Source organism: Eschrichtius robustus, chromosome 7, assembly GCF_028021215.1.
Source record: "Eschrichtius robustus isolate mEscRob2 chromosome 7, mEscRob2.pri, whole genome shotgun sequence".
Classification (NCBI taxonomy): domain Eukaryota; kingdom Metazoa; phylum Chordata; class Mammalia; order Artiodactyla; family Eschrichtiidae; genus Eschrichtius; species Eschrichtius robustus.
Window position 1 is genome coordinate 1261851 of NC_090830.1, and position 24681 is coordinate 1286531.

The 24681-nt window shown below is 41.4% G+C and overlaps 1 long non-coding RNA gene across 2 annotated transcripts in view; it reads left to right on the top strand.

The window, feature by feature from the left end:
* Positions 1 to 24681, top strand: part of LOC137766984 (uncharacterized) — a 218996-nt gene that overhangs the window by 193745 nt on the left and 570 nt on the right. For both annotated transcript variants that reach the window (XR_011074460.1, XR_011074461.1), the window contains one exon: positions 21669 to 21741. This is a non-coding gene — a long non-coding RNA (uncharacterized lncRNA). The remainder of the gene's footprint in view (positions 1 to 21668; positions 21742 to 24681) is intronic.

Genomic DNA, 24681 nt, shown 5'->3' on the forward strand with positions numbered 1-24681 from the left:
GCCATTAATCTTGAAGATCTTATATTCAAACATAATCAAATTTGTCTGCAAAGCAGTTACATAAAATAAAAAAAGTTTCAGTGTATCTAGTTGTAGTGTATAAATATGAAGACATTTCAATATTTTATAATATCAACTTCCACATCAACTGGAAGAACTTCAGATGTGTTATACATATAATTGTTTCAAGCTTGTGCCATTGGCATCTATTCTCACCAATGTTATGCTACAGTTGTTTGATAATTTCCAAAAAATATCCTTAGATAAGACTTATATGGTTTTGCACCTCCAAAATGAGTATTAGTACTGGTATATGACAGTAGCAATAATCTTATCAAGAAGTGTTGTACGACTCATAATAGAAGACAAAAACAGAAACAAAACATTAGTTACTTGTCTAACTAGGCAGGATGTCAAGGTCAAAAACTTTCATATTAACTCCAGTGTTAACTTTTAAAAAAAGCTTCATTTAATATAATTGTATAATTCCATTTATATGAAATATCCACAAATTCATCCATTATAAATGTACAGTTAAATGATTTTTAGTAAATTTGCAGAGTTGTTCAACCATCTCCATTATCCAGTTTTAGATCATTTCTATCACTCAAAAATGATTCTTAGTTTTTGTTTGCCATCAACCTCCATTTTTTCCCCCAGCCCCAGGCAACCACCAATCGATTTTCTGTATTCATAAATTTGTTAGCATAATGTTTGGGGGATTCATCCATTTTGTAGTGTGTAATAGTAGTTAGTTCCTTTTTATTACTGAGTAGTATCCCATTGTGTGATGAGTTTGTTTATTCACTCATCAGTTGAAGAGCATTTGGATTTTTCCTGTTTTGGGTTATTATGAATAAAGCCACTATAAACATTTGTGTACAGGTTTTGTGTGAACATAAGTTTTCATTTCTTTTGGGTAAACACTTAGGAGTAGGATTGTTGGGTCAAATGGTAAGCGTATGTTTAACTTTATATAAAAACAGCCAAGATGTTTTCCAAATTGGCTGTACCAGAAATGTATAAGTTCCAGTTGTTTTGCATCCTTATCAGCACTTCATATTTTCAGGGATTTTTAAAAAACTAGCTTAATAGGTATGTGATAGTATCTCATTGTGGTTTTAATTTTCATTTCCCTAATAACTAAATATGTGAGCATCTTTTCATTTACTTGTTTATTATATGTGTATTTTCTTTGGTGAAATGTCTACTCAAATCTTCTATTTTTTATTTGGGTTGTTTGTCGTCTTCTTATTGAGTTGTAAGATATTTATATATTCTGGGTACAAGTTTCTTGTCAGACATATAATTTGCAGACTTTTTTTCCCCAGTCTGTGGACTGTCTCTTCCATTTTCTTAATGGTGCCTTTTAAAGCACACAAAAAAATAATTTTGATGAAGTCCAGTTTACCAGTTTTTTCTTTTGTGGATTATGCTTTCGGTTCGTATCTAAAAACTCCGCCTAACTCAAGATCACAAAGATTTTCTCCTATATTTTCTCCTAAAACTTATCATTTAGGTATAGTATCCATTTTGAGTTAATTTTTTTATATGGCATTAAATTAGGGCTTAAATTCATCTTTGTAGATGAGGATATTCAGTTGTCCCAGCACCATTTGTTGAAAAGACTATTCTTTCCTCGTTTAATTGCCTTGGTACCTTTGTTTAAAATCAATTCAACATAAATATAAGAAACTGTTTCTGAATTCTCAGTTCTGTTCCATTGATCTATATGCCTATCCTTCTGCCAGTATTCTTGTATTAACTTTTAAGATGTAACTTACTATGATAAAGGCAACTTTTTAATGCTCAGGGTAAGCTATATCTATCATAATTGTGAGGCACAATGTTTTGCTCAATATCTCGAGCTCCTGGAACCATAGTGTCTTTTTTTATCATTCATATGATAAAAAATTAGGTTTCAGCAAGGTGGAACTTAAGAGGTGCAGTATAAATATCTGGAGCCATAACTATGTCTTACAGAATGACATGTGATTTGCAACAAACTGCATTTTTAAAGATATGTTTATAACAAATTTCTTCAGTATAACACTGAAAGCTATAGGGCTGATAGCTAGCTTGTGTTTAATATAAGAAGTATTATCTACTTGAGGACACGGGGAGGGGGAAGGGTAAGCTGGGACGAAGTGAGAGAGTGGCATGGACATATACATACTACCAAATGTAAAATAGATAGCTAGTGGGAAGCAGCCGCATAGCACAGGGAGATCAGCTCGGTGCTTTGTGACCACCTAGAGGGGTGGGATAGGGAGGACGGGAGAGAGATGCAAGAGGGAGGAGATATGGGGATATATGTATATGTATAGCTGATTCACTTTGTTATAAAGCAGAAACTAACACACCATTGTAAAGCAATTATACTCCAATAAGAATTTTTTTAAAAAAGTATTATCAAATTTTCCACTTTGAATGACATTTACATCACCAACACTGTATATTATTGAATCTAAGATGCCATTAATTATAAAATGCACCATTATTTTATGTACACTAAGAAAGAAAAAAATGCTTTCAGTTAAAATATACAATAGCACCAACTGAAAAAGATGCACACTAGTTAAACAGATATAAAATTCTAAATAAATGTGCATCTTAAAACTGATGAAATACAGTGTATTGGGACAAAATGTTACTTTTGAATTGTCACATTTTTTCCAAAAGGGATATTCCTATATCAGGATCGCTTTAAAAGTATATTTTCCCTCCTTTTCTTTGTATACACTTTGACAGTAAAATAAAATTCTATAATGATTTCAGTGATTTTGAATGTATTTCAAATGATATTGAAGTGAAAGTTTGCATTAGATAGCTTTAGACACATAGTGTATCTGTGTATCCATGAATAATTAACATTTCTTCAGCCAGTGTGAATCCCATCTTTTGAATCCATGTGCATACTTATTGGAATGCCCACTGATTTGAATTATTTTGAAACTATTTAGCAAACATTGGAACTTCTGGGATAGATCAGTGATTTACAGCAACCCTAGGACCGCATATTTGAATCTGGACAATCCCAGAAAATTCAGGATGTAGACTCCCTATACCATGGACATTAGTCACTGGTGAGGCTGCTGAGAAGCCACAAGCTCAGCCCTCTATGGAATGTACATTCCAAAGTGGAAGAATTGCCAGATGTGGATAGATCCCTGTCATTTTCTCCAGGACTGAATTCCTACCATGGGGCTGGAGCTGCACATAGGCAATCTGAGCAGCTGCTTCCACAGGGTCAGCCAAGAGGCATCGAAACTGTCCTCACTCCCCCCTAATCTTTCACTTGCTAGCCTGCCCTCAGTGCCTTAGTGTCATCGCTTTGAGGTGAGGCCCTACCTGCAGAGAGTCTGTGTCTATGGAGGGATGATACCTATTACATATTATTTATTACTGGCCTGGGAGGAAACAGGATCTTGAGGGGAGAAGGTAAGGGTTTGGGGCACCAGGTCCTCTAGGTTTTTCTGCTTATAAGAAAGCAGGACAGGGACAGGACTTCCCTGGTGGCGCAGTGGTTGAGAATCTGCCTGCCAATGCAGGGGACACGGGTTCGAGCCCTGGTCCGGGAAGATCCCACATGCCGCAGAGCAACTAAGCCCGTGTGCCACAACTATTGAGCCTGCGCTCTAGAGCTTGTGAGCCACAACTACTGAGCCCGTGTGCCACAACTACTGAAGCCCGCGCGCCTCGAGCCTGTGCTCCGCAACAAGAGAAGCCCCCGCAATGAGAAGCCCGTGCACCACAACGCAGAGTAGCCCCCGCTCACCGCAACTAGAGAAAGCCCTGTGCAGAGCAACGAAGACCCAACGCAGCCAAAAATAAATAAATAAATTTATTTAAAAAAAAAGAAAGCTGAGACAGGCTTAGACCAACTTAAAAAGAAAGAGAGGCTACTGAGGGGCAGTTATTCTAAGGATATCTGAACTTAACCAGGAATTTCAAAGCTGTTCAGAGCCTAATATTGCTCTGTGAACACCTCAGGACCACTCTCCTTGTCTGTGTGGCCTCCTTCCCATGTTGAGTCTGATTTTCTCTGCACATCTGCTCCATTCCACTCTCAAGGTAGACTAGCTAATCTTTAATATATTTGCAAGTCAAAATTCTGAATGAGCCAGAGTGCCTTTCCTAGCTAATTATATCAGTCTAGTTGGGTAGAGCCTTTCTTACCTGGCCACAAAATGGGCCACATGATGGGCCATAACCAGCCCACACATGGGCTACTCTTGGGCCAGATGTTGCTCTGGACTGATCAGTAGCCAGCCCGTGGCCACTTCTGGCCCAGAGCTGCTTCCCTTGTAGGGGCTGCCAGTGGGCCAGTTGTAGCTGGAAGTAGATATTGAGTGGGTGGCCCCTATGTCCAGAACTGGCACTGGAGAGATCAGGTAGACAGGAGAAGATGCTGACACCCAGGGAGAGTAAGCAGTTGGGAAGGATGGGGAAGGGCACCACAGATAAACCCTGTCTTTGAGACCTGTATATAAAAGGGCTTTGCATCAAAGTGCTCCGAAGACTACAGTTCAAGAGTAAGGTGTTTTTACTAGTATGCAATTTTGCCTCTGGATAACCCATAGCAGCTCGTGTCAGACAATAGTTTTTCTTATGACAAATGAACAAACACAGTGTCTTAGCCTGGGTTTCCCCAAAAGCAGAGCCTCTGACAAAGGCTTTGATGCAAGTGATTTATTTGTCATATCCTAAGGAGCAGGTGAGGGACGAGGAGAGTGAACAAGGAAAGAAGAGAGTCAATGCCAAGATTCTTTTGGAAGTTGGCCCCTGCTAGGAGTGACTGGTGCTTGATCTCTCCAGAGTCTTTTGAGGAACCTTGTAGAATGTGGTCTCAGAACCATCTGCATGAGGGGAGTGAAGGAGGAGCATTTATCCACTGGATCTCATCCCCTATTGGTCAAGGGGGCTCCACAGTTTCACGTAACCCATGCGTGAGTGCAGAGCTGCTTCTACCTGCAGGTCAGAGGGGCGGTGAGAAGTATAACCACAGTGCTCTTTGCTTGCACCTGCAGGGTGCTGGCCCAAGCCTTCAGGGAACTGGTTTCTGCTTTAGTGCCTGGAGGAAGAGGTGGGGCCACAGAGATTCTGAAATACATGAGAGACCTCCAGCACATCTAGTCACGATCGACTGTATGAGCAATCTGTCTCTTGGGAAAGTACATTTTTATCTGATCCAGAGTGTTTAATTCCATTTGGCATGCAAAAACTCTCACCCATATCAATTTCCTTCATTTCCCCAGGAAGAAAACTCAGAAGTACAAGCCATACTTCAGCTATCTGTTCCTTAGGGAACTTGGTCTCTCTCTTAGGAACTGCCCCACCCCACCACACACACCAAATAACCCATCATCTGGGCTGTCACTGTGTTGCACAATTTCAAAAGATGCCACTCACATCCCATTCCATGGAATTCTTCAGAGCCACAAGGCTATATGCAGTGGCCTTAATATTTCTCCTGGATTTTCCCACTGACCATGGTCAAAGTAGAATCCATGTTCAAATAAAACATCACCACCAGGGGGTAAGACGTCCCAGGATTAGTACTGCATCCCTTAATTGTAGTGCTCTCAACCTTATGAAAATGTGAATATCCCTCAATGGGAAGCAAGTTAATCTGTCATTAGTTATTTTCACTTTAGTAAAGTGAAGAATCAAGTTCTTGCTGGGAGTGAGGGGAAGGGAATGAATGAGGGCACTGCATACTGGTAAAGGAGGGGTAGAGAATATGTGGCTAGAAGTTTCTAAGGACAAACTCTAGTTACTTCACAGTTTGAGCTGGGACTGACCTTTCTCAGACTGGTTTGAGTCTGATTCACAGTAGCCCGAGCAGTATAATTCCCCAAGACTTCATGTTCTGCAACTTTTAATCACATTGCTTCACCTATGCCTCTGCGGAATCTTCAGAAGCTACATGTCATGAGAATTTCAAAGCTAAGAGTCTTCTCTATGAATACCCCCTGAGACAGCCCTTGAGTGTGATCAGACAGGAAGACAGGAATACTTATGGTGCATCAAAGTATGGGGTCTTAGTTTTCCCCAAGGTGTTTATCATCTAAAATCATACAGCAAAACAGAGATTCAGAGAGAAAACAGTGAACAGTCGTGTACCAAAAGAGTGGTATTGGATCAAATAGGATGTAAGAGCAAGGTTGGAGAAATCAGAAAGATTATCTTAGAACCCAAAGCACTGAAGGGTTGGGAAAACATGGGCCAAATCTGACCTGCTGCCTGTTTTTATGAATAAAGTTTTATTGGCACACAGCCACACCCATTCATTTATATTTTGAGTGGCTGCTTTTATGCTACAGTGACAGAGTTGAGTAGCTATGACAGAGACTGCATGGCTTACAAGGACTGAAATATTTACTTCCAGCCCTTTACAGAGTAAGTTTGTCAACTCCTGGATAATCTTACCTCTGTGTGTGCCAATATCCCTGCTTTGTCTCTTTACAAGGCAAAGATTTACCATTGGTTGAGAACCCCACTGAGGTACTACTCCTTGAATTTTCAACTGAGTATCCTGGAACAATAAGTGGAACGTTCAGACACACACTGCCTCAACCTCCCCATTTGAGGACCTCTTCCTGGGGGTGCAGAACCGTTCATTCCACCAGTCGACAGACCCAGAGCATCAGCTGAGTGCCAGGCACCAAGCTAGGTCCTGGGAACATAAAGATGAATAGAAGGTGCTCAACTCATTGTTCTGTGTCAGGGAGAAGCCACACAAGGCAGTTGCTGCCTGTGGCCTAGTGTTTCATTTCTCACTGTCCTACTCTTTTCTCTCTTTCATCTCTCTCCCTCTCTTGTTCCCCCCTCTGTCCCCACCCTTTCACCTTGACTCTCTCCTTGCCTGTTTTCCTTTCTTTCGTCCTTTCTCTTGCCCACATCTCAGGCCTGCCAGTGCCACCCAGTGGCTCTGACAAGCATTACTTAGACTTGCTGACAGCCTTCAAGGTCGGGGATGACCACTGGGATGTCAGTGAGAGCCTATAATTAGGGATTCACAGACAACTAGAAGGCTCTAGTAATCCTCCCCTGATTGCTTAAAGCATTAATATTAACTTTTAAAGTCTTTTATACTTTAGCATAAATGAAGGAACCCAAGGTAGGTTTGTTAAGGGGAAAGAGATCAGGAGAACCCTAAATGATTATTGTTAAAGAGGTTTCTGCATAGTGCCCTGAGCAGACATTGCATTTGAGTTGTTTCAGGCATGTTATTTAGATGGAATGTGATATGGATGTAATAAAGTGTGCAGTGATGGATTTATGCCTATAACCAGTTTATTGAACCATCTAAATCTTAACAACGTATTAACATGGGACAATAGTATATATTTTCCCCAATCGCTGCAATTAACTGCACTCCCTTCAATTCCGTTTCCTGACCTTTAATAATATCTTAGGTGAATCCCAAGGGGTGACGGGAATAGCCTCTCACACGGGTGCTGTCCCTGCAAGGCTGTGTAGCAAGCCCCTAGGATTCTCCCAAGGCTGATGGAGGCCCTTGTTGATTCCCTCACCCCTGTAAGGACTCTGCCTGTGAGGAGTGGACTGCAGGGTGGGGTGGGGTGGGGGGAATGACTGGCATTGATGATGATAGGGCTGGTTCTACAGACGTTTAGTAAGTCGGTGGGGAATGTCTAACTCCCATTTTTGTCCGCTGTCTCTAGAAGGAAGGGTACTGAGTGCCTGCTGTTTGGGACAATTCTGGGACAACAGGAAAAGTCCTGTTTAGTGTCCTGTTGTCTGATGATGGCAGCCCAGCCACTCCTGGCCTGGCACAAATAACTATGTTTCAGGTCCAGGTGAATCTGCATCGGCGTGAGGGAGGCTGGGGCAGCAGCTCACTGAAGTCAGGCTTGGGCCACCTTGCCTCTCCAAGGGTCGCAGCATCTTCTCATGGATACTGGCCATTGTGAAGCAGTGCTTACACTGTGACTATCATTTGCTCACCTGCCAAAATTATTTTTTCTCTTGGAGGAATCTGGGTCTCAGAATTATATCTTAATAGGCCCCCAAACTTGTCCAGGGTCAAATGGAGGTTCTGGCACTAGTCCTTTACATGTGAGAAGGCAGAAGAAGGCTAACCTCCCTTCAAGTAGTTATTTGGAATATGGTGGTATTTGAAAGATTTCCTGTCCTAAACTGTCTCTCCCACTTAGGTGCCCCAGGGTCTAAAATTCTGCCATGAGAAATTCATTCGTTTGAGTAAGCATTGTCCTCTCCTCTATGACTTCTCTTAAAATAGAAATACCCTGGGGGTGGGGGGGTGGGATTCCCCTGTGAAGTCGCTAACCACCTGTGGGTACGGCTTCTGAGTTGAACAGGGAAGCGATGACCAGCTTAGTGTTTCGTAATCTTCTCTGAAACTATTTAATAGCTTGCATTTATTTTAAGTTTAATTCACCAAAGAAGTTATCAATCATGAATACAACATTTTTAATGCTTAAAATCTAGTACTTTAAAAAGATAATAAACGCAGCAAAGTTAGTTGCGTCTTCTGCTTTTCAACCTGGAATCACTGCCAGAAATATTGAGGAGTTCCCAACTTGGTTCAGTACTAATTACCCAGACTCAGGCTCCAAGGGAGAGTCAGGAGATGAGAGCGGGGGAGGTGGAAAAAGAACAAAGGAAGCTTTGCTTTTTTTCTGAAATTGTGGATTTTTCCACTAATAAATGATATGGGTACCCATCACTTATACCTGACTGCTCCAGGTGGATGACACCTGGCTGCCCACATAATAAATAATGGACACTGTTATTCATCATCCCCATAAACCATCCTGGTACCATGCTTTTTTTTTTTAATCTTGTAGCTTCGATGTAGACTGTCTTTTCTCTGGTCTCCTCCTCTCTAAATGCTACCCTTTCTTCAAACTCTGCTAAAATTCTACCTCTAGACTTCTCTAGCCACAGAGCCATCCTCCTTCTCCTAAATTCAAAACACTATCTACACAAATCTCTTGGCATGTGTGCGTTTATTACACCATGACTTCCCAAAGCATTGCTTTGCTATTTAAGTTTCAACTCATGTTAAAAAAAAAAAAAGGGAATTTCCTGGTGGTCCAGTGGTTAGGACTTCGCACTTTCACTGCCGAGGGCGCGGGTTCTATCCCTGGTTGGGGAACTAAGATCCTGCAAGCTGCACAGTGTAGCCAAAAAAAAAAAAAAAGTTTCAACTCATGTGATTTAGCCCATGCAGATATATATCTTGTCTGTTTACCTGCATGGGAATTCAGCAGCTTTGGAATCCCCAGAGTGTACCTGACAGTGCTGGGCGTGCGATAGTTGCTCGAGTCTCTATTAAATGAGTCAGTTAAAGGCAATGGATAGACCTCTGCATATGTGACCTATAAAATGTCACATATGCATTTTGAGGTTTCTATTCTTTGGCTGCCCCCATAAGAGATATCTTACTTAACAAACTGAAAACATTTGGCAGCTCAAACCTGACACCTTGGTCTCTTTAGAGTAAAGGAAGTAATACAATTGAACATTTCCAAAAATCTCAGCTTAAATGAGGTGCTAATGCCATATGCCATCATGGCTATATTTTTGCTGTCATTATTTTAAGTAGATGATGATGGTGGTTGACAGGGGAAGGTGTCAGTGTAGTCCCTCAGCTGGACTGGAAGGAAGGAACCCTCAAGTTACCCATGAATCGTGGTCTGTGACTGGGCCCATCAGGAAAGGCTTCAACCAGGAAAATGAATATCAACCAGAAATATACCATAGCTAGAAAACGGATCATTGGAATTGAACTGTGGTTCAGAATTAGGTTGAACCATATAAAATTGATGATCTTTAGTCATTTTTAAACTACAAAACAATTTCATCCTAATAGTAACACCCATAAGGTTGACTGCCTAGTTCTCATTTCCTTCCTGGATGTGTCAACACGATGGTTCTAATTCCACTTGGCTTGAAATTTTATTTTCACACGGCAAACCATAACCATTTTAGTAATAATAGAATGTCAACTACGAAGTACCTTAAATTTTACCTTACAAGGTGTCTATCTTTTTAGAAAGTCTGTACTCTTACAAGTATATGTCTATTTAGAAATCCTTTCTCAGTAAACCCTGCTCTTCGAAACATTTTTGAAACCATACTTTCTCATTGATGAAATACAAGGCCGTTTTAAATAGAAAAAGCCATTTTTAATAAGCTTCCCAATTCTGCCTTCTCCCAGGATTTAATTTTTTTAATGGAGGAGTTTGCTCTATTCTGTTTTATCTAGTTGATTTTTGTGATATATTATGCTTCTCAAGAGGAATATGGGCCTTCATTCTACCCACTCCCTCTCCCTAGTCACACATACCATTATTACTCTATTTGCCTTTTGTTTCCACTCTCTAACTGAAAATGAAGATAATATTAACTCACCTTTTCTTTGCTGAGTGAGATAACAATCCAACAGCACCAAAGAGTGTAATGTTGGAGCTCACTTTCTGAGAAATTACATCATGGAAGGATTTGTTAGCCCCAGAGCAGATGTTCCTGGCTCTGGTGATTTGTCATCAGGCTCAGAATGAGGAGTTTTGAGTTCTAATCCAAGTTATGACAGTGACTCCTGGAATACTTTTAGAACAATTTATTGAACTTTCAATTCGGCCATTTATTCCCATAATACTTACATGGAAACTCTTATTTACCTACTTTTGTTTCTAGCAGGCTTGGCCTATTTATCAGATTCCTCACAATTTTTGTTGTTTTTCTTTCCAGTGTCTCAAATTCTTCAAGTTATTAATAAACCTGTTTTTGTTTGTGTTTGGCTACAATGAATAAGTTGATTTGAGAGCCTGTGACTACTGGGTGCTTAGTGTCATCTAAGAGGTGCTAACTCCTCTATGCAGTCACTCAGAGGGTGGCCCCATCCAGAGAGTAGGGTGACTCTGGTCTAGTGCCCGATCCAGCTGAAGGACTGATTTGACTTCTGGGTTAGCAGAGTGAGAAGAGTCCAGAATGTTACCTTCAGTCAGTGAATGAAGTCTGCTGCATCACTGCGTACATAATATGTTTGTGTGTCTCCCCTTGGGCCCAAAGTGCTGGGCATGGTAGTCATTACAGACCCTGGTCCTTACTCTCAAGAAATTCACTTGAGTAGTTGAGGCAAAGCAACATATATGAGAAATTTAGAGAAAAATTAATTGCTAGATGACATAGCCCTGTCTATATGTTCAAAAGCCACATTGTAGTTATTCTTTTATTTCTTAATCTACGAAACTTTCCTTATATGATCATGATGTGGTAAAGTAGAATAATGAGTGAAGGCACTGAGAATCTAATTTTTAGGACTGGTTTCATCAGGAACCAGCTATAAGTTCTTAGGAGAAAATCTTCGTGACATTAGACACAGTTCTTAAATGCAGCATCAAAAGCACAGTTCATAAAAGAAAAAATCACAAATTGAACTTCATCAAAATCAAAAGCTTCTGCTCTACAAAAGACACTTAACAAAATGAAAACACAAGCCACAGACTGGAAGAAATATTTGTGAAGCACATATCTGATAAAGGCCTTGTATATAGAATATAGAAAGAACTCTTATGACTCATTAAGAAAACAACCCACTTTTTAAAAATGGGCAAAAAAACTGAACAGATATTTTCCCACCTTCTCTTCTTTCTTTACTAAACAAGATATACATATGGCAAGTAAGCACACGAAAAGGTGCTCAACATCCTTAGCCATTAGGAAAGTGGAAATTAAAACCATAATGAGATACTACTACACACCTATTAGAATGGCTAAAGTTAAAAATATCTGACAATACCAAGTGTTGACAAAGATGCAGAGCAACTGGAACTCTCACACATTGTTGGTGGGAATGCAGAATGATACAGCCAATTTGGAAAACATTTTGGCAGTTTTTTATAAAGATAAACATACTCTTACCATTTGACCCAATTATCGCCTTCCTAGGCATTTACTTAAGAGAAATGGAAAGTTATGTTCACATAAAAACCTGGATACAAATGTTTAAGTGACTTTGTTCATATCACCAAAAATTGGAAACAATCAAATATCCTTCAATGGGTGAATGGATAAACAAGCTCTGGAGCACCTACTCAGTGGAATACTTACTACTCAGTAACAAAAGGGAACTATTGTTACATGCAACCACAAAGATGAATCTCAAATGTACTATGCTAAGTGATAGAAATCAGATGTAAAAGGCTACATATTGTATGATTTCATTTATATAAAGGTTAAACTTAAAAAGGAAGGAAGGAAAGGAAGGAAGGGAGGGAGGGAGGGAGGGAGGAAGGAAGGGAGGAAAGACTATAGGATTGAAAAGAGATCAATGAGTATCAGGGGCCAGGCATGAGCAGAGGGCTTGACTACAAATGAGCATCAGAAAACATTTTTGGGTAATGGATCTAGTCTGTAACTTGACTGTGGTAGTTCTTATGTAACTATATGTTCATCAAAACTCATAGGACTATAACATCAAAATGTGTGAATATTATCATATATAAATTACTTCTCAGTTTTAAAAAAGGGAAAAATGCAGTCTCTCTGCCTCAGTTACACATTTATCAAATGGAATGATGCAGCTTCTTCTGCTGATAATGATGTTGATGATACATCAAGCACAGGGTTTTGGATACCTTTTGTAAATGAGAACATGTCTGAGTGCTTTGAAATGCATGAAGTGCTATACAACTGCCAAATATTATTACTAGATTTTTCTGTTTTGCTTTTGTATTCAGCTACCCTGCTAAACTCTTTTGTTATTTATGAAAGTTTGTACATTGATTCTTTCAGCTTTTTGCAATAAACTATCAATATAAATAATGACAATCTCTTCCTTTGCAGTCTTATATCTTATTTCATAGCTTCTTTTCTTATTTTCTTATATTGGTAAAGACTGCCAAGTCAATGTTGAATAGTAGTTGTGGTAGTAGACATTCTTGTTTTATTCTTAAACTAAATAAGGATGTATATAAAATTTCAGAATTAAATATGATTTTGGATGGATTTAGTAGATATCCTTTCTCAAATGAAGGAAGTTTCTTTTTTTTTTTTTAAGTAGCAGGCTTAATGTCACATTTCTTTCTTTCTTTCTTTCTTTCTTTCTTTCTTTCTTTCTTTCTTTCTTTCTTTCTTTCTTTCTTTCCTTTCTTCCTTCCTTCCTTCCTTCCTTGCTTGCTTTCTTTCTTTCTTTCTTTCTTTCTTTCTTTCTTTCTTTCTTTCTTTCTTTCTTTCTTTCTTTCTTTCTTTCTCTTTCTTTCTGGCTGCGTTGGGTCTTTGTTGCTGCGTGCAGGCTTTCTCTACTTGCGGCAAGTGGGGGCTACTCTTCATTGCAGTGCGTGAGCTTCTCATTGCGGTGGCTTCTCTTGTTGTGGAGCACAGGCTCTAGGCGCACAGGCTTCAGTAGTTGTAGCATGCGGGCTCAGTAGTTGTGGCTTGCAGGCTCTAGAGCGCGGGCTCAGTAGTTGTGGCGCACGGGCTTAGTTGCTCTGCGGTATGTGGGATCTTCCCGGACCAGGGCTCGAATCTGTGTCCCCTGCATTGGCGGGCAGATTCTTAACCACTGCGCCACCAGGGAAGTCCTAAAGGAAGTTTGTTTTTATTCCTATTTCCCAAGAGTTATTTCTTTTTTGTTAATAATGAATAGCAGATTTTTTTTGGCTGAATGTTTTTTTCTGAATCTATTGAAATCATATCATTTTATCTTTTAACCAAAAATATTTATTTTCAATCAAACTTCAGAGCTGACCTTTTATATTCTTGTGTTCCTTCTCTAATCAATCTGTAATCTCCTAAGGGGCACGGACTTTGTCTTTTTGTCACTGTATCTCTATCACTTATCCCAGGTCTGATTTAAACAAAATATTTATCCCTAAAACTTAACTCTTATCTGAAGGCTCGGAAGATCTCTTCTCCCCTAATACTTTTAAATCCTTAGTTTCAAGATTAGTTTCAGCCTGTTTAGTCATCTATATCTCTGTCAAAGTTTTGGCTTCATTCTTTTTGCTCCAAACCTATTCTTAGAGATAGATTTTTTAATAAAGTCAATGTGAGTACAAATACTCTCCCCTAAGACCTGCTGCTATTTTATATTTTAATATCTCTCTTTCCTTATCAAGAGTAGGTTGTCGGTTGCGCCTAGGAGCTTCAAAGTCTGTTCTTCAGTCATCAGGATGTGAGCAGAAGAAAGACACTGGTAACGCCTGGAGATTTGTAGCAGGAAGTTTCCATTTGTAACATGAGTGGCAGCCGGTTGTAGGGCAAGTAGCCAACCTCAGGCTTGCTTTTGTTGGTCTCTTGAGAATCCTGCTCTTAGGGGAGACTGGGGAGATGGTATCAAGTAATGCGTAAGAGCATGGACTTTGGACAGAAGTAGCCCTAAGTTCGAGTCTTGGCTCTGACAATTAGTAATTGGGTGACCATGGATAAGTCACTTAACCTCTCTATTTTTGTTTTCCTCATCTCTAAAATAGGTGTAGAAGTAGGAGGTTTTGAGTGCCTGACACACAACAGACTCTCAAAAATGTTGCCTACTATTTCAATAGCAGTTGCCAAGGCATAATCTGATGTGATAAAATAGGTTTCTCTGTGAGAGGGCACTTAGAGGTTTTTTCAAAATTTTGTTTTGTTTTAGATTTCTATCATGAAAGGAAAAAATGTAATTTTTTAAATGCAGTTATAAAGATGCAGAACAAAGAGAGTCATGACTCATGTTTCACAATTTACATAGTTTATTTATTGTTTTATGTTCTGTGATACTTCAGACAGTTATATACTCTCCCCCCTCCCACCCTTTTAGGATGCCAGGATATGACACCAGGAGAATAGGGAAGAAAAGTTTTTGGTGGGGACGCATGATGTGTTGTAGGAAGAAGGCATATGCTTTTCTGACATTAATGTTCCGTCACTTACACTGGGTAAAGCAATCCCAAATACTGACTGATACCAGGAAACAGTTTTTTCCATTATCGTTGTTCTAGCCCTAAAGTCTATGAGACCTCTTTATAATGTTATGAGCCCTTCTCAGCCTGGCCTGTTGTCAGGCACTGGATTTTAAACCTCGGTTAATTCTCGGTTGTAGTGGCTTCCAAATCTCTCCAGTTCTTGAAGTCATAGCCTGAACTTCCCCACTTCTCTAGGAATAAATTTTCTTCGACATTGGTTCTCCTATATCGTTCTTCTTATCAAAGGCTACCGTTAAACAACTACCCGGTAGAATAGGAATCGTTTACCAGACTCCCCTGCCTCCATCCCTTTGACTCCGACCCACCTCCCTGAACTCCAGTCACCTCACCTCCCCATGGCTTGCCCTCTCTTCCAGCCAGGACCATCCATGTGCCATTTTCACTTCTGTAGCTTTAACTTCCTATCTCCTTGCCTCCATGAGGGTGATTTCTCTATCTTGCTGTTCTCCCTCCTTTTCTGGAGTCATGAGATATAGAAAATTTTTAGTCTTTTGGCATCTTTGAAAGAGATCTGTTATTAGGTTTATTTGTGTTTGTTTAGAAGAAGTACTTTCATACACTGTAGTTGGAATAAGATTATAAGAGAAAGCTCAAATGAAAGGAGAAAGATAGTTGCTAAATTGCATTTAAAGAGGCAGAGTCCTGTTAACTGGATTTCTGTCTAGCTCCATGATCGCTGGATATGTGAGTTTGGAGTGTTTGCTGAGATAGTTGGTGATGTTTGGAAAAGTTCAGACCTGACTGCTCTGGGGTTTCATTCAAAGCTTCCTACAGGCATAGTAATGGACCACTAGATGCTGCAGGGGTTTCCCCCTCACTGAGGCACTCTTGGGGGGGTTGGGGCAAGAAGACAAAAACAAGACAAACAAGCAAGCAAATTCTGGCCCAGGTAAAATTGGGATCCGGATGCCATTTCCCCTGAGAGCTCTCTGCTTACCCTTTCTGTGCTGCTTTCTGCTCCGAAGTGCATCTTCCTCTCCTATCTTCTGCAATTCCTGATTTCAGAAAAATGACTTATTAGCCATTTATACCTTTGTGAGAATCAACGTTATCTTCCTTAACACTTCCACTGTATTTTTGCACTTTAAGACCTATCTCCAACCACGAAAGGACAGTCCTTGTCCTTGTGAAGGAAATTTTAGACATCAGTAAGAATTTGGGGAAAATTCAGAAAGAAAGGGAAAAGGGATATTTCCTGGTACTCCTGAGGTTAAAATATACGGGGAAAGTAGCCACTTTATCTCCACCTTCTCTTTTTGGTTTTGTTACTTACCCTTTCGAGTCAGGCCCCAGCAAGGGTCCTGCTGCCCCGTGTCACTCGTGCCAATAGAAGGAGACCAAGTTCTGTTCAGAAGCAAAGGAAAGTTTTATTCTTTGATCAAAGATGGAGAGGCGCGAGCAGGTGTTCTAGAGTCCACGCCCTCCCCACAGGCTGTGGGCGGGGCTGCTGTATAGGGGTCTCGTCAGCAGGGAGGGGGCGGAGTTCTTGCCGTGGGCACAGGCGAGCTGCGCACGACACTGCAGCCTTAAGCGCGGGGCACAGCGGTCTCTGCACACGGCCCACCGCCGCCGCCATCTTGAATGGAGTCCCCGGCGCAGCGCTTCTCCACACGCCGGCCCACGGAGCTGAGGTGTCAGCACGGCCTCTTGGCCGCGCTGGGAAGTTCGGTCTGAAGCGCCAGGGGCAAGGCTTCTGCAACGCAACACCCTATAGGCAAGTGAAACTGGACAAGGCACAAAAGAGGTTAGACCTTCTCTTACCACGTAGATTCCATCTTATTCCCCACTCCGCACCCTTCCACCCCTCACGCCCTCACCCCGCTCCGGGCACCCCAGTGGGCTTTGCCAGTGACACGTTAATATGCCCCCACGCGCGGGCCTGAAGGAGTCTGTGTACCATATGACTTCCTTGAAACACTTCCACTACCCCTGCCGGTACAATAGATGATTGGACCACAGATGAAACTAATGAAGCCAAATGAAACTAATTCAAAAGCAAGGCTAGGCCACACAGATTCTTTCTGAGGGGATTTGGCAAGGACACGTGAAGCGACTGAGACATTTAGCCGTGGGAACAGTGGAAAGACCATGTAGGTCAGGGCTGAAGCCAGAGGTTGGGGCGTGAAAGCCACAGAGAAAGATGAAGGTATGGGGACGCAGAAACCCTGAGCCAGGAGAAGAGGCTGCAGTCCATCGATCCTTATCATCCGCTTGTTCTCTATTTGTGCATTTGCTTACTTGCTAAAATTTATTTGTAACCCCCAAATCAGTACTTGCGGTGCTTTTGCAGTCATTTGCAGACATGAGCAAAATGGTGAAAAATTTGAGTCATCCAACGCCGCATTCCCAGCTGAGGTCGAACAAGGAGGTACTCTGCCTTCTTGTTTCAGCTCTCGTGCTATAAACAAGTGTCCTTTCCACGGTTTCTTTAGTACCACGTTTTTCACATTTTTATACTTTTTGTTGGTGACTTCACTGTTAAAAATGACCCCCCAAGTGTAGTGTAGTCCTAAAGTGCTGTCTAGCGTTCCTAAGCTCAAGAAGGCTGTGACGCTCCTTCCAGAGAAAATACATGTATTAGATAAGCTTCCTTCAGGTTGTAGTGCTGTTGGTTGTGAGTTCAGTGTTAATGAATCAACAATAAGTTGCCTTAAAACAAATACACATAAAGCAAGGTTATGGATTGGCAAAAGTGTTGTGACCAGAGGCTTGCAGGAACCTAATCCTCTATTTCCCCTAGGAGCAATGGTTCTCTATTTGCTACTTCGATGTTTGTGTCAATTTTAGAGAATGTAACTGCTGTGAGCAATGAGAATCAAGTATGTTGAGGGGTAAAGAATGAAGCAAGCACAGGGGAAAGCAGGTGAGGGATTGTGCTGCTCCAGAGAGACAGAGAAGCTACCTTCTCCCTGGTGGCTCCCAGTTTCAAGCTCAGTTCCATTGAGGACTGGCTGAAATTTATTCAGTGGCATCTCAGTATCTTTACAACTTTTATATAAGCTTGGTTGAGTTTCCTCTCCTTGCAACCACCAAAGTTTTGGCTGAAACTCATACTCCATACATTACCTCTCCTGAGGAGGCAACTTTGGAAAGATGTAGTGGTCTCGCCCTTTGAGGACTGGTCCACGGCCACTATGAAGTCCATGCTGCTGAGGTTGCACTGGTGTGTTCCTGAGACAGGTGCTGCATCAGAAAATTAACCACCTCACCTCAGGGAGGTCTGTCTTCTAACTAAATGTTCAACGCCACTTGAAAAGAGAGTTTAAGAACTTGAACTTTTAAAGAAACCAAACTTTGGTGTCAGTGTGAATTATCAATGACAGATACTTTGCAGCAACTTGCTTTGGTTTCTAATTTGGAGGATGCCAGTTTTAGGATGGTCAATTTTTTTTTTTTTTTTTTTTTGCTGGGAGACAAACACATTTTTGAAAACAAGTTCCAGTCTGAACACCCCTTGAGGAAGGGACTGTTTATTTGACAGAGCAGTGTGTGTCCCCACATGGGAAATTATAGAGAGAGAGAAGCACCAGACCATGCAGAAAAAAAAGTTTTAAGATTCTCTAGGTGAAGGAACAGGCTCTTCCCCGCATACTTGGTTTGATGACCGTGGAAAGTACACATTCAGTGGTGTCTGAGCGCCAAGCAGGCCCCATCGTTCTTTCCTAGCCCTCTGTGGTCTGTGACGACTCCACCCCACTAACCAGAATCTCTCACTCCCCAAATGCATGGTCTCCATTCCAATCAACTGTTTATCCCACTAACATACCAAACTTTTACTCTGCCGTGCAATCTCTCATGTCTGTCTTATCTGCTTCTGAGCTCTCAGAATCTTCCCTTCAAAGCCAATCCAGTTACTCCTCCCCAAGAAACTATCATTGGTCCCATGAACTTCCTTTTCTTTGAGTTGCTCCTCCATCCCTGCTCTCTGAACCCATCTGGTACTTGAAGACAGCCTTCTCTTATAGCCTACAGCGTTTCCTAATGAGGCTGACTCTAACAATAATGAAAGTTTCAGTCAACTCAAGAATCGTATCAGTACAAAGGGGTAATAATAATTCAAGGCCACCTACGATCCATAATTTTCCAAAAGCATGGTTGATTTGAAGTCAACCTCACTTCTTGGGGACCCTGAGCACATTAGCCCTTGCTAATTTCTGTGGTTGTCCCAGCACGTGGAATAAGTTAGTTTAGCTCATATGGGTAAATTTTTCATTCCCAAAGAGTTATTTTGTTAGTGCCAACTTGAAAATAATGCTATACTGTCTTTGGGAAAGACTTTTCCCAAGTAATGTTAAGTCTCTTATTGCCAGCTCATTCAGTCTCATAAAAGCTTTCTGAGGTAGGGATCACCCGTCTTTTTTAAGGCAAAGAAACTGAGGCCTAACTGGAATAGTTTATATATAGAGAGAGTTGGGGCTAAAAGCAGACCGTCTAGGTCTAGGTCTAGGTGTAGCAAGAGAAACCGGGGAAGCCTCACTCCCACAATAGGGCCACCATGAACAGTTGGGCAGATTGCATACTGCATAACTTCAGAGTTTATGAGGATGACGCCTTGTGGAGTTGACCTCTTTGGCCAGATGTGGTGGCCCTGCTTAGTCTAGGACCTAGCCTGAGGTGAAGTGCAAGCTGGTGCTGTGTACTAAGGAAGAGACTGAGGGTGCTTCATCTTAGTCCTCTTCTTGGACAGCCCATCCAGATGGCTTGCACTCTCTTTTATTCTTATTTGGGTCATTGGAAGGGGAGAGTTTGTCAGGCCTATCTTCTCAGTCTCCTCTTAACAGGGTTCTCATTTCTCCAGAAGCACTGAGCCAAAATTTCTTAAAGGGTCGGATTTGCAGATACATTTGATTTCTATGAAGCCAGAGACAAAGAGGCCACATCCTTAAAAGATCTGGGGCCAAGATCTATGCATTATGGACTTAACTCCTGACACATTTGGCACAAGTTGAAAAATGAAAGAAAAAAATGCCCACTGTCTCAAGAGGTCTTAGGAACATACAAGGCAAAACGTTTTAGTTGTAGACAAGAAAATGCTGGAGAGTCAGAAAGGGATGAGCTGGTCAGGAAATATCCACTTCCTGTGGATACTCCCAAGTCCTCCCACTCTGGCCAACTCCATTGCAGATGATACAGCCAACAAAACACTGTACCAAAACGGCACTATTGGCTCAGTCGGCTCCAGTCAGCTGCACCATTGACCCTACTTGCCCATGCAGGACCTTCTAGGTTTCTTCCTGAGGCAGGGGATGGTCAAACAAACCAACAAGAAAGATTTGTATCAGAAATGTGGCATTCTGGAAGCAAGGGTAGGCATTTATAAGCTGCAGCTGAAGATAAATTTCCGGACTCTTTCAGGTACAAACAAGGAATTCAGGTTGACTTTACTTTGTAGAATGGCTTAAAAGAAATGGTTTTTATTTAATTATGGGAGTTTTTTAATACCATGGTATAAGAACTCTGTGATTTACCTGCGCTCAGATGAAAGCCTACTCTTGAAGTTTGCTGCATTAAATGGGAACTAGTATGCTAAGTCCATTAACCACTGTTTTCAAAGGAAATCAGACTTGTCTCTTAAATTTAAAAAAAAAAAAAATTGCAGCGAGTCATGCTGAGATGCCTTGTCTTTAGTGAAAAGGGAAGTATGTTTTCTCTGACCAGCCCACACAAAATCGGATATTTAATATGATTACTGAGAAGATGGAAAAGGTTTTCAGGAAAGACTCCTGTTGCTCAGCTCCTAGCAGCCTGTAAAGGAGTAAGTAGGAAGTCGAAGGGACCAGCCAGCCCATTAAAATGAGGCCTAGAAATGGGATCTTTGATTCTGCACAGCAGTCCTGTGAAAGCAGAAGGTACAAATGATGGGTTAGACTGGCAAGAGAGTCCAAACCAACCAACTAAGCAACCAACTTATTTTTAAGCACATACTGTTTACATGAGGGTACACAAATGCAGGGTCACTGTCCTCAGGAAGTAGTTGTATTTTGGACATTTGGCTAACCAGGAAAACAGGAAACACTACAGGCATTTACAACAGGGAATTGGTTACAGGTGATGGAGGAGCTGAGACACCGGCAGAGGATAGTGCTAGCAGGAAGCCTCTACCAGCCCCCAGGCTGGAAGGGAGTAAGGCAGCCTTTCCAGAGGTCCATGGGCAAGGGTTAGGAGGCACAAGTGGAACCAAGGTGGGTCTGTCTTGGGGCTGGAGCTGTGGAGGAGATGCAGCTGTTGCCAGAGAATGAGTTTGAGGCAGAGAATGAGGGAGAGAAACACCCTAACTTACCCTTGTTCCCCCTGCCAATACCTCACCAGTGCCTACCATCGACTGCACCCAGGCAGAAGCCAACTAACATACGGGCCTGCGAAAGATAACCTGCAGGGGTCAGTCCCCCTGAGAAGCATAGAAGGGCAGGGGAAGGGCAAGGAATGAATTGGGAGGCAAACAAGCCTCTCCTGGAGCATGCTTGGATCATTTTTTACCTTCAACCACAATGACTTCACCTCGTCCTGGGCCAGACCATGACAAATCAGTTGCAAACACAAGTGCTGGCTGGAATGGGCTCTGGGGTCAACCACTACCTCATCCTCTCACCAGCTACTTAACCCCATTTGGGGCTATCCCAAGACCCTTTTCAGGAGGCTCCTTAATTCTTAAGTAACTAGAAGTAACTATAACACACATAGCCTGACATACATACTGTCTCTTCACAGAGGCATTGGAACTGACTGTCCTCACTCCTGTTCCCTGTGGAGAATCCCAGGATCTAACCCGCCCCATGGTCAAGTGAGTAGAATTTTGTCTGGCTTTCATTTCATCTGTGGTCAGTTCTGACAAGATCAGCTTGGTAAAAGACTCTAAGCCCCAATGTGCATAAATTGATGCTTTCAATTTAGTGCCTCAGTGCCTAGGTAACAGCAGCCCTCCAATCTGGGTATTTCTCTGAGTTGATGTCACAGGCCTATCTTGCTAAAATCAGCCTTATCAATATTATCAGTTCAGAGGTTTTGGTGTTCCTAACCAGCTGTATGACATCAGACAAGTTACTTAGCCTGTTTAAATCTCTGTTTCCTCATCTGTACAATAAGAACAAACACAGGCCTGTTGTGTGGCTTAAATGAGAGAACAGCTAGTAAAAGCATTTATCTCTGTGCCTGATACACAAGCAGTGCTCAATAAATACTATATCCTGTATTGGTCAGGATTCTTCTAGTTTAAGTGATAGAAGCCCAGTCTGGATCTAGGAGTTTATCCAAGGTCCTCACTCTGGGTTTTCTCTATATTCCTCTGATTAATTTCACCCTCAGGCAGACTGTCCCCTGTGAGATGGCAGGGTGGTTGCTGAGACATCCTCCTTTCTGGGCAACCACAGGAAAAAGAGATTCCAAGAGTCTCCTGAAGTCCCTGGAATGGGGTTTCATTGGCCTCTTTGGATCACATGTCCAGCAGTGAGTTAGTCACTGGGACCAAAGGGTGGATGGACAGCTCCAGTCGGCCAAGCCTAGGTCGTGTGCCCATGTAGGCTGAGAGTAAGAGAAGTCAGTTCTCCAAAAGGAAACGGCGGAGCTGTTTTCAGAAGGAGGAATGGATGTTAAGAAGGCAAAAACAAACTATTTCCACTACAGCAGCTATTGTTCTATTATTATTACAATTTACTATTTATTATTTACTACTAGCACTTCCACTATCCCCACTACTACTACACTGTACAGCTAGTACAAAAACTTGGAGGAATAGTCAGTGAACAACTTGGTTAACAGCCAGGGAAAAGGGAAAATCATAGGAAGCTATTATGGGAGAAAAAGGATCCTGAATAGAAGGAAACAAAATGAAAGAGCTTTTAGCAGTGGATGAAACGTGAAGTTAAAGCAAAGCCTGAAATGGTGAGTTCTAGGGGATCGTGTAAGCATCTTTCAAAAACAAAAGTGATCTACGAAAACAGAAATATAGATCAATGGAACAGGATAGAAAGCCCAGAGATAAACCCATGCACATATGGTCACCTTATTTTTGATAAAGGAGGCAAGAATATCCAATGGAGAAAGGACAGCCTCTTCAATAAGTGGTGCTGGGAAAACTGGACAGCTACATGTAAAAGAATGAAATGAGAACACTCCCTAACACCATACACAAAAATAAACTCAAAATGGATTAAAGACCTAAATGTAAGGCCAGACACTCTAAAACTCTTAGAGGAAAACATAGGCAGAACACTATGACATAAATCACAGTAAGAACCTTTTTGACCCACCTCCTAGAGAAATGGAAATAAAAACAAAAATAAACAAATGGGACCTAATAAAACTTAAAAGCTTTTGCACAGCAAAGGAAACCATAAACAAGATGAAAAGACAACCCTCAGAATGGGAGAAAATATTTGCAAATGAAGCAACTGACAAAGGATTAATCTCCAAAATTTACAAGCAGCTCATGCAGCTCAATATCAAAAAAATAAACAACCCAATCCAAAAATGGGCAGAAGACCTAAATAGACATTTCTCCAAAGAAGATACACAGATTGCCAACAAACACATGAAAGGATGCTCAACATCACTAATCATTAGAGAAATGCAAACTGCCATGAGGTATCACCTCACACCTGTCAGAATGGCCATCATCAAAAAACCTACAAACAATAAATGCCGGAGAGGGTGTGGAGAAAAGGGAACCCTCTTGCACTGTTGGTGGGAATGTACATTGATAGAGCCACTATGGAGAACAGTATGGAGGTTCCTTGAAAAAACTAAAAATAGAACTACCATACGACCCAGCAATCCCACTACTGGGCATATACCCTGAGAAAACCATAATTCAAAAAGAATCATGTACCACAATGTTCATTGCAGCTCTATTTACAATAGCCAGGACATGGAAGCAACCTAAGTGTCCATCGACAGATGAATGGATAAAGAAGATGTGGCACATATATACAGTGGAATATTACTCAGCCATAAAAAGAAATGAAATTGAGTTATTTGTAGTGAGGTGGATGGACCAGAGTCTGTCATACAGAGTGAAGTAAGTCAGAAAGAGAAAAACAAATACCGTATGCTAACACATATATATGGAATCTAAAAAAAAAAAAAGGTTCTGAAGAACCTAGGGGTAGGACAGGAATAAAGACACAAACGTAGAGAATGGACTTGAGGACACGGGGAGGGGGAAGGGTAAGCTGGGATGAAGTGAGAGAGTGGCATGGACATATACACACTACCAAATGTAAAATAGGTAGCTAGTGGGAAGCAGCCGCATAGCACAGGGAGATCAGCTCGGTGCTTTGTGACCACCTAGAGGGGTGGGATAGGGAGGGTGGGAGAGAGATGCAAGAGGGAGGAGATATGGGGATACATGTATACGTATAGCTGATTCACTTTGTTATAAAGCAGAAACTAACCATTGTAAAGCAATTAAACTCCAATAAAGATGTTTAAAAAATAAATTAATTAAAATTTTTTAAAAAAGTGATCTAAATAGCAATGTGTAATCCATTTTGTAGTTGCCAAACTGAAACCACCTCACTGTGGTTGTTTAAATAGTGCTTTAATGGCTATGCAAAGCATGTTGTATGCTCTCAGCACCATACGTCTGTAGTTGCAGAACTGACACAGGTATCTATGAAGCAGGCCAACAACATTCCCTGTACAGGAAGGCCATGTCCACAACACCTTATTGCAGATACAAAGATACATTTTTCACATAGGAACCTTGTGACATGGGAACATTCTA